The sequence below is a fragment of the Portunus trituberculatus genome, chromosome 37 (assembly GCF_017591435.1).
Source record: "Portunus trituberculatus isolate SZX2019 chromosome 37, ASM1759143v1, whole genome shotgun sequence".
NCBI classification, from domain to species: Eukaryota; Metazoa; Arthropoda; class Malacostraca; order Decapoda; family Portunidae; genus Portunus; species Portunus trituberculatus.
The window spans coordinates 31,543,728-31,554,098 of NC_059291.1; the positions used below are offsets into that span (position 1 = coordinate 31,543,728).

General features: G+C 43.3%; 1 protein-coding gene across 3 annotated transcripts in view; it reads right to left on the reverse strand.

Moving 5' to 3' along the window:
- Positions 1 to 9,876, reverse strand: part of LOC123513987 — a 33,840-nt gene extending 23,964 nt beyond the window's left edge. For all 3 annotated transcript variants that reach the window (XM_045271515.1, XM_045271516.1, XM_045271514.1), the window contains exon 1: positions 9,585 to 9,876. The gene's annotated coding sequence lies outside the window, so the exon portion shown is untranslated. The remainder of the gene's footprint in view (positions 1 to 9,584) is intronic.
- Positions 9,877 to 10,371: the final 495 nt, after the last annotated feature.

The window sequence follows — 10,371 nt, forward strand, 5'->3', positions numbered from 1 at the left end:
ATCATTACTAACATTACAAGAGCTACTACTCCTACTACCTACTACTATCAGCGTCGCGATCACTGTTGGTATTGTTGTAGTTGGTATGGTCGCCCTCATTGCCACTGGTGTTGGCGTTAAAAAATGTACCAACATCCAGCAAACAGACACGTTATTCTTAAAAATATCTAAACCAGGTCAGAGAGAGAGAGAGAGAGAGAGAGAGAGAGAGAGAGAGAGAGAGAGAGAGAGAGAGGAACTTTTCCAGGATTTACTCGATATGATCTGGTGGGGCGAGTCAGGGTAAGTCTGTAATATCGGCAGCCTCGGTATTCGGTGACACTAAAACTTTCAGCGATGGATCCCCGTGCCATTGTTGCAGCCTTCTTTTTCCCATCTTGTGTTCTGCGTATCTGAATTATTAGCAAACTACGTAAGAAGCCAAACTTACGAGTACATGCATATTAAATCCACCAATTACTTGTCCACACATTTATATTTTTGATATTCTTTTATAGCTTCCTGTTAACGCAGCACTAAACGCTCTTTAACAGCTTCATTACATTCATTTACTACTTGATTGGATTATTTCAACATTCAGTAAAATTACAAAATAGGCAAAGTCTAACGTATTTCGAAACGTTCTGGGCTCGCATTGAGATCAAGAGGCCACAGGAATGATTGGTTACTCTGACTCTCACGAGCGTTCAACATTTCCTGCTGACGGTGCAAAATCTTTTTAGACTATTAAACATGAAAAAACCCATCCTGTCTCATTAGTGTAGAGCATCCTGATAGAAGGGATCGAAATAATGCACTGAAGCACTTAAGAATGCAGCTCTTCGAGTAATTACCTGATGCCGTCCACACGTAGATAGACGAGTAGATAGACAAATAAATGGAAGGGTAGAAGAGTGGATGGATAGATAGATAGGTAAATAAATACAGACACTTCCGACACAAAATAGTCCATATTACCATTTTTAGCAATAATAATGAAAAAAAAAAAATTCCAGCATATAAATACGTCTAGTCATTAAACGCTCACACGCGACGCAACAGCAAAGAATGACGAGGCACACTAGGTCTTGCATTCTGAATAAACCATGAATTAAATGTTAAATGCATTTTCATAATTAAGAAGACGGTCTTGGTTCCTTATAATGAGAACCCGGTTGGTGGGTCGCTTCCCGCAACACCTGCCGCCTGTCCCCCACACCTGTTGATGAGTCTCCCTGTGTGGCCGCCGCTAATACCTGGCCACGAGGCAATACGAGCTAATGATGACCATCACGCTCCAACTCGGCACACGCGCGCTCACTGCCACCACATTCTCTGTTACTTCACCCATATAATTTGACAGAGTAAATCACACTACTTGCGCCACAACGTTTGTAATAACAGTAACGATACGCAGTACTCGCAACAGACTGGCCTGACGCGGTACGTGATTGGTGCACTTGTTTAATGAATGTTCATAACAATTACACGATTTTTCCATTTTCTTTTGTCTTATACTAAGAAATATCTTCAATCACATTACCAATACAAGCCTTGTCCTATGCTGCTTTTTGAAAACACCGATATTACAACAATAACAATATCAAACTATTGATCTCTTCGGAAAAAAGTTTTATCTTTGAGAGAATAAGAAGTGTACGCAAATACCACAAATAATTTACATAAAACCATCCATGGGACTGCCGCCACGCATCACTATAAATAGAGGAGCTGTGCACCGACGATCATATGGATGTGTTTATGTAAATTCTGGGTCAATAGTTTTCCTTTGAAATGTTGATGTATACTTTCATACCATTATTATTTCACACTGGCGTCTTCGAATATCAACTCGTCAAGACTGAATGAATGAGTGATTAAATATATTTTAGATACTGAAATTCTGTGATGTGGCAGCAGCATTATGAGTGCACCCACCCATCAACAGCCGCGCTGTGAAGGGGAGAGGAGACACGGGGAGTGGACTCTCGATTAGCTGTAGCTTGAGACGACTGTAGTACTTGAAAACTGGTAACAGAGAGAGAGAGAGAGAGAGAGAGAGAGAGAGAGAGAGAGAGAGAGAGAGAGAGAGAGAGAGAGAGAGAGAGAGAGAGAGAGAGAGAGAGAGAGAGAGAGAGAGAGAGAGAGAGAGAGAGAGAGAGAGAGAGAGAGAGAGAGAGAGAGAGAGAGAGAGAGAGAGAGAGAGAGAGAGAGAGAGACTTGGCTATACAACTTGTAAATGAAATATCAGGACAGTGAAGCACTTTGCCGCTGTGCTTCTATTTCCTACACCCGTGAATGTGTTACGTGGCCTCTGTTCGAAGGATGTTTCAGCGTCTTAACTTGACAACGGACAGTACAGCAAGGGTTAGTAGGCGGTGATTGGGATTTTCAATGGGTTTTTCATGATTCCAGTGGTGAAACATCAAGGATTTTATATTGTCAATAGGAGAAGCACTCACAGAAATCCGACCAATCGACTCTTTGTAAATAGTTCTTGTGCGAAATTAAAGCGCTTCAAAATAAGAATCAGTCTCCCGGGATAGGTGAGACAGATCTGTTGTCTATTCCACGTGGTCGGTTACCTCACAAATGTGTAAGGTGAATACAGTCCACTTCTAACCAAGAAAAGGTGACGGTGAGGTGGTTGAATACAGTTACTTTGACCGGTATTCCACCTGAACCATTTCAAGCTGGCAGATCGACACCCACCAACACCGCCTGCTGCACCATCGACATCTGAATCGAAGAAAGGTGTTCGCACGGAGCCGAAACGAGGAAGAGCAAATAAAAAAAGAACATTAGTAAGTTAAGTGGATTGAAAGAGCGCACCAGAAATGGAGTTGTATAGTTACGTAGTTACTGTTACTGTAATGTTGCAGTTTAAGGAGAGCCGAAATGGCGTCAGCCTCATTGAAAATTCACATGTCAACAGAAGTGAAGTGGCCAAGACGTCCAGGAGAGTATGAATAACACGGAAGGAGGAGGTACCAGGCATAATAAAACGATTTTATAGCCCGTGGCCGAGAAACATAACCTAAAAGCACCAACATTCCAACACCACGCTGTAAAGAAAGTAATGAAGGCGTGCATGACCAAAATAACTAGCGGGGGAGTTGAAAAAAATTACTACACGAACACCGGCGGTCTGCGTGGAATGGAAGTAATGTGGAGAGTAACAAGAGAAGTCAAATTTGGTATAATGACAAGGCAGCAATTCCAGTACACCTCCACTGGGACAGCAGACAAAGTAAGTAGCACAGACAGAAGTTCACACACAAAAGACAAGGCCTTCAGAGTCCTCCCCGGGGACAACCAATCAAATAAACAGTATAAGGAAAGTTAAAGTGATGCAGTCAACAAGAACCAAACAAAGTACGTATTTCCTTCTGCGGGTGTGGCGAGGCGTGACGGTGATGTGTTCCCAGCCCACTCTTGAAGGAGACGAAGAACGAGAGTGGAGGAGGAGGAGGAGGAGGAGGAGGAGGAAGAAGAAGAAGAAGAAGAAGAAGAAGAAGAAGGAGGAAGGAGGAGGAGGAGGAGGAGGAGGAGGAGGAGGAGGAGGAGGAGGAGGAGGAGGAGGAGGAGAAGGAGAAGGAGAAGGAGGAGGAGGAGAGGAGGAGGAGGAGGAGGAGGAGGAGGAGGAAGAGGAAGAAGAAGAAGAAGAAGAAGAAGAAGAAGAAGAAGAAGAAGAAGAGAGAAGAAGAAGAAGAAGAGGAGAGAAGAGAGAGAGAGAGAGAGAGAGAGAGAGAGAGAGAGAGAGAGAGAGAGAGAGAGAGAGAGAGAGAGAGAGAGAGAGAGAGAGAGAAGCCACAAACATAATATTCAACCTTTAATCTCCAAAGACTTACACTGTAGAGAAAACTTGTTTACTTCTCTCACTTAAATTACTGGTGCTGATTCCACAAAGATGAAGACCGCATAGTTAACTCTCTCTCTCTCTCTCTCTCTCTCTCTCTCTCTCAAGTAAAATGTTTTGAGAAGCTACACTCTTAACCTCCCAGTAATTTTACCCTCAGCATTACCGCACGCCAAGTCTTCCTTCTCACACACTGAACAGATGCTAAAACGCTGAGAAAAAGAGAGGAGGGAATAAGGAAGCAGAAGATGGTAGCGGCAAAAAAATAAATATAAGCTTTTCTTTCTTAATCTGATAAGCAACTGAGAAGACAAAGGCAACATGGAACAATGAGCAGAAAAGAAGAGAGGAAGAAATGTGAAAATAGTGACGGTGAAGAGATTTTTTCTGAATTAGTGAACAAAAGAACAGGAAAACATGAACAGTAAAGAGAGAGAGACACACACACACACACGAAGAATTTACTTATTTCAGTGGCATAACTAACAACTAATACTTTGTTTTGAAGTTGAACTGCAAACGGAATGGTAAAATAGTGACGGTGAAGAATATTTCATTATTTTCTGTTTTTCTGAATAGGTCAACGACTCAAAATACGAAAACATGGAATATAAAGATGCTTATCACACAGGTGGTGGTCGCTTTGGTGAAGAGGGAGCAAGTGGGATAGGAATCAGAGCGTGCGGAATCCAGACTAATGGTGAAGGTCAAAGTATACTCGTATGCCGTACTGTTCGCCCTCTACTCCCCAGTTTAATACGATAATGGACGTATTAGCGAGAAGGGATGAGGGAGACAGCAAGGAGGAGGAGGCTAACGGTAAGTCATCATTGTGTAAGGAATTGAATAAGGAGAGGGTTAAATAGGAAGCTGGTAACTATGGAGACAATGGGCTGTTGTACATCCATCATTTTACCGGAGTCCAAACAAGTTATTAAGCCCTTCAATACTGGAACACATTTTTACCTGGAGATTTGTGTTACGATTAGATCATTTTTTTTTTACATTAAGAAGTGTCTATGGAGGTCAGAAGATTACGCTATTTTAATGTCCCCCCAAGTTTCATAAGCTGTATAAAATCACCAAATACAAAGTAGAATGAATGAATATGGAAACGCGTCATGGTACTCAAGAGGTTAAAGGTTTGCATTAATCTAGCGGTGGTTTATTCAAGGATTCTACACCATCAAAGGAGAGAGGAAAAACGCCCGTGGGAACACTACTAATCATATCTGTGCTCTCTGAAGCATTTTTATATAAGAAGCGATGGAGAATACGAATCAATGTCTAGTAAGTCCCATGTGTATGTTCTCTCATTACGACGACTCCTAAAGCCTCATGAAATAGACTAGTGTAAAATTGGAATACAACTTTTAAGGAAAACGGAAAAAAAAGTAATGATCGTGTACTTCAAACCTTTTAATGCTCTTAGTGCACTGATTTTTGCTCAATGATGCCGCCCAAGGTTGCCGGCGTGAAGACCCAAACGTCACTGTCACCAGGGTCTGTATTCAGAAACGCTTTGCTCTCTCACCACGACTATTTTCCAAGGCCATAAAAATAATTAGCGGGGTTTTCTACAATGTTTCTCCTGTTGACATTGTAGAAATCTTGTCAATCTGCCTCTAGAACCATGAAAACGCCTTGAAAAACTCGTTTACACTTAAATAAAGCTTTTTGAAATGGAGGAGGCGAAGATGCCAAAGAATTAGTCAAAACAATGAGATGGGCGTGCATTCTATTTGATGAATGAAGCTCCGAAGAGATGATGATGATGATGATGACGAATAAACACCGGAATAGGTTTTATAAAGATTCAAACATCAAAACCGAAAAAAAAAAGATGAGTGTAAAGAGTGAAGTGTGGAGAGTGTGACGCTAAGAGATGGCGAAGTAACCGAGGGATAGATACAAAATAAAGTTTCAGTTTCATTTACCTCCAATAAAGAAGAGAGAGAGACGCCGCTGTGTCCGGTGAATCATATGTCTAAAAGGCAAACGAAAAACTAAAATATGGACAAATTAACACTTGTATTATAAGTGTTCCGCGTGAACTAAGAAGAAATATGATGCAACACGTTGAAGAAATACATGTTAGTAGTAGTAGTAGTAGTAGTAGTAGTAGTAGTAGTAGTAGTAGTAGTAGTGGTGGTGGTGGTGGTGGTGGTGGTGGTGGTGGTGGTGGTGGTGGTGGTGGTGGTGGTGGTGGTAGTAGTAGTAGTAGTAGTAGTAGTAGTAGTAGTAGTAGTAGTAGTAGTAGTGCAGCAGTAGCAGCAGCAGTGGAGTGGTAGTAGTAGTAGTAGTAGTAGTAGTAGCAGTAACAGTAATAGTACTACTTTTACTACTACTACTAGTAGTAGTAGTAGTAGTAGTAGTAGTAGTAGTAGTAGTAGTAGTAGTAATAATAATAATAATAATAGTAGTAGTAGTAGTAGTAGTAGTGATGGTAGTGGTAGTAGTAGTAGCGGTGGTAGTGGTGGTGGTGGTGGTGGTAGTGGTAATAGTAGTAGTAGTAGTGGTAGTGGTGGTGATGGGCGGGGGGGCGAGTGTGTGTGTGTGTGTGTGTGTGTGTGTGTGTGTGTGTGTGTGTGTGTGTGTGTGTAAATCACCTCGGTCGCCTGCTGGTCACCCAGCCAATCTTCCCCATTACGGAGCGAGCTCAGAGCTCATAGACCGATCTTCGGGTAGGACTGAGACCACAATATACTCCACACACCGGGAAAGCGAGGCCACAACCCCTCGAGTTACATCCAGTACCTATTTACTGCTAGGTGAACAGGGGCTACACATTAAGAGGCTTGCCCATTTGCCTCGCCGCCTCCGGGACTCGAACCCGGACCCTCTCGAGTAAGTTGAGCGTGCTAACCACTACACTATGCGGTGTGTAGTGTGTGTGTGTGTGTGTGTGTGTGTGTGTGTGTGTGTGTGCTGCTCACCCAGCCAGCCTTCTCCATTAAGGAACGAGCTCAAAGCTCGTAGACCGATCTTCGGGTAGGACCGAGACCACAACACACACCGGGAAAGCGAGTTACATCCCGTACCTACTTGCTGCTAGGTGAACAGACCCTACACATTAAGAGGCTCGGGTACACATTAAGAGGTGTGTGTGTGTGTGTGTGTGTGTGTGTGTGTGTGTGTGTGTGTGTGCGTGCGTGTTTCACTGTTTGATCTGCTGCAGTCTCTGACGAGACAACCAGACGTTACCCTACGGAACGAGCTCAGAGCTCATTATTTCCGATCTTTGGATAGGCCTAAGACCAGGCACACACCACACACCGGGACAACAAGGTCACAAGTCCTCGATTTACATCCCGTACCTACTCACTGCTAGGTGAACAGGGGCTACACGTGAAAGGAGATACACCCAAATATCTCCACCCGGCCGGGGAATCGAACCCCGGTCCTCTGGCTTGTGAACCCAGCGCTCTAACCACTGAGCTACCGGGTGTGTCTGTGTGTGTGTGTGTAATTCACTGTTTGATCTGCTGCAGTCTCTGACGAGACAACCAGACGTTACCCTACGGAACGAGCTCAGAGCTCATTGTTTCCGATCTTCGGATAGGCCTGAGACCAGGCACACACCACACACCGGGACAACAAGGTCACAACTCCTCGATTTACATCCCGTACCTACTCACTGCTAGGTGAACAGGGGCTACACGTGAAAGGAGACACACCCAAATATCTCCACCCGGCCGGGGAATCGAACCCCGGTCCTCTGGCTTGTGAAGCCAGCGCTCTAACCACTGAGCTACCAGGCGTGTGTGTGTGTGTGTGTGTGTGTGTGTGTGTGTGTGTGTGTGTGTGTGTGTGTGTGTGTGTGTGTGTGTTCATGTGTGTGTATATATATATATATATATATATATATATATATATATATATATATATATATATATATATATATATATATATATATATGTGAATGTACCCGAATGCAGCACGAACGAAGGGAAAACTACATTCAGTAAAAGAGAACATCATATAAATAAGTACAATGCAAATGAAGATTCATACATAAAAGAACATGAGTAAAATACGGCAGGGAGTTCATATAAAGTTAGAGGAAACGGAGGCCATGACTGTAAAGGACAATGAACTCGAAATCAGATCACCTGCTTGTTTACTCTAGTGACCTTGGGTGCAACGACTCCCGACGAGGTCCCGCTCACCGCCAGACAAACCATCGGCGACACTTCAGAAATAGTACAAACCTAATGTCATTGACGTAAAGAAGTAAAAAGTAAAATAATGAAGGAAACACACACACACACACACACACACACACACACACACACACACACACACACACACGCCCGGTAGCTCAGTGGTTAGAGCGCTGGCTTCACAAGCCAGAGGACGTCTGGCTGTCTCGTCCGAGACTGCAGCAGATCAAACAGTGAGACACACACACACACACACACACACACACACACACACTATAAACATGACTAAATCATAAAATAAGAAAACAAAAGCCTTAAAGAGAGAATCTCATCAAGAAACAAAATTAACGTTAAGTTTAACCTTAGGTTAAGGATGTGTCAGGCAAGCACAACTCTTATATGGACAAGTGAGAAAGAAAAAAAAAAAGAAAAAATCGAACACAAAATGAATCAACAACTAATATCTACAATGATTAATTACACAGAACCTAATTGATAACACAAGGATATGAATAATGTATGTAAAACGATCTCTCAGATGTATAGTAAACGTCATCCCCCTTAAAGGAGAATACCTCAAAGTCGATGTCACGTCACATCTCACTGCAGTTACAAGAGTGGAGGATTCCTATAGACTCACTTTACGAAACGTGGGATACGGTGGTAGTATTCGTCAACTGAAATTTAAATAAAAAGGAAAGGAAAATAAACAGCATAATGAAGAAAGTTGATACGAAATACACGACTGTCGCCACTGACATGAAGACAGTTAGAGACAAACGGGAGTGAAGGCAAAAAATGGATTTGGTACTAATGAAAGACCGGAACCCGAACTGACTGGCTGGATCTTAATATATACCAAAAAAACGAAAAGTGGGTGTCGCGTGACAATGAGGTGGGTGGAGGCACGGGCGCTCGACCACCTACACACACACACACACACACACTGGATAATCACAGTGCTAAAAGAGGGTAATCCACAAGGAATACATTGATCCTATCCTACTAACATAATTCCTAACGAAGAGAGAGAGAGAGAGAGAGAGAGAGAGAGAGAGAGAGAGAGAGAGAGAGAGAGAGAGAGAATAAAGTAGGTGTAAAGAACGGGTGCAGGTCAGCTTGGGACAGGCACGGGTCACCGCCAGAGACGCCTCGATCAAGATGTCCACAAGAATAATTAACTACAGGTAATGTAAAATTGTAACCATACAATGAAAATTACTCACACACACACACACACACACACACACACACACACTCTCTCTCTCTCCCTCATAAAACGAGATCAATCCCCACGGTTTTCTTCTGTCATAATCAATCGAGAATTTTCCTTATGACATGACCGGCTTGATACACTCGAGCATCACCATGATCGAGGTGAGCCCTGATTATGACACAGTCCTTCCTCTGCTGCAACAGACTTGATTTCTTCATTCCCCATCAGCGCACCAAACCAGCATCCCGCCCCATCCCCAGAGGCATGGGCTAATCACGCTCCACCAAAACAAAAACAGTCTGGTGACAGTGCTGGTGCCCGTCACACAGGCCAGGCACTCCTTCCGCCCCTCACCACCACGTCTCACCTTTTCCTGCTCCGTGGCATGCCCGTCTACGTCTTCTCGGAATGTCTCGGTCACATTATCTTGATTCACTGCACTGTGGGCCAAGCAAGCACGGCGGCTCCCGCACCACAAGTAACAACCACCACACTTCGCCTGATCTGAGGCTTGACAGTTCTTCGTTTACTTTCCCACGTTAACTATTAGGGAACGAATATAAGTACTGAAGTCCACAGTTGTCAGTATAATGTGGAGACAGATATTAGAAAATATTCAAAGAGCTGGACCGTACACCCACTTCAGCCAGCAGCTGAACGCCAACTGAGTAGTGAGTGGTGTGCGGAGTGCGGACAGCGCGGTGCAGTTGTGGCCCGCCGCGGTCCATATAGCGTTTCCCCATCACCTACAGAGCTCTTTGTTCTAACTAGGCTGTTTAATTTCACTGAACGCTCTATACATGAGTATAGTTTGGCACTAGCTACAGTGTCAATGAAGAGACAAATAGGTATAATCCAGCAGCCCTACCATACTTTAAAGGAAAGGGTATAAATGTTTCTCCTTATGGTAGGTGTGGTGAATGTTTTATCTGGAGGCAAGTATGAAATAATCAATAATAACCTAACTTTCTTTGAGTAGTTGACAGGGCAAAACAGCTAACCAACATGGCTTACAAATAACATAATATTGTCTTTAAATTCATAATTTCATCTATTTTTCGCATAAAGTTCTTGACTTCGCAAGTTATGTTAGTTAGTGAACCTCTTCCATGATGGTGGATCCGTTTCAGTTCATAGGTTCGCGGGATCCGAGC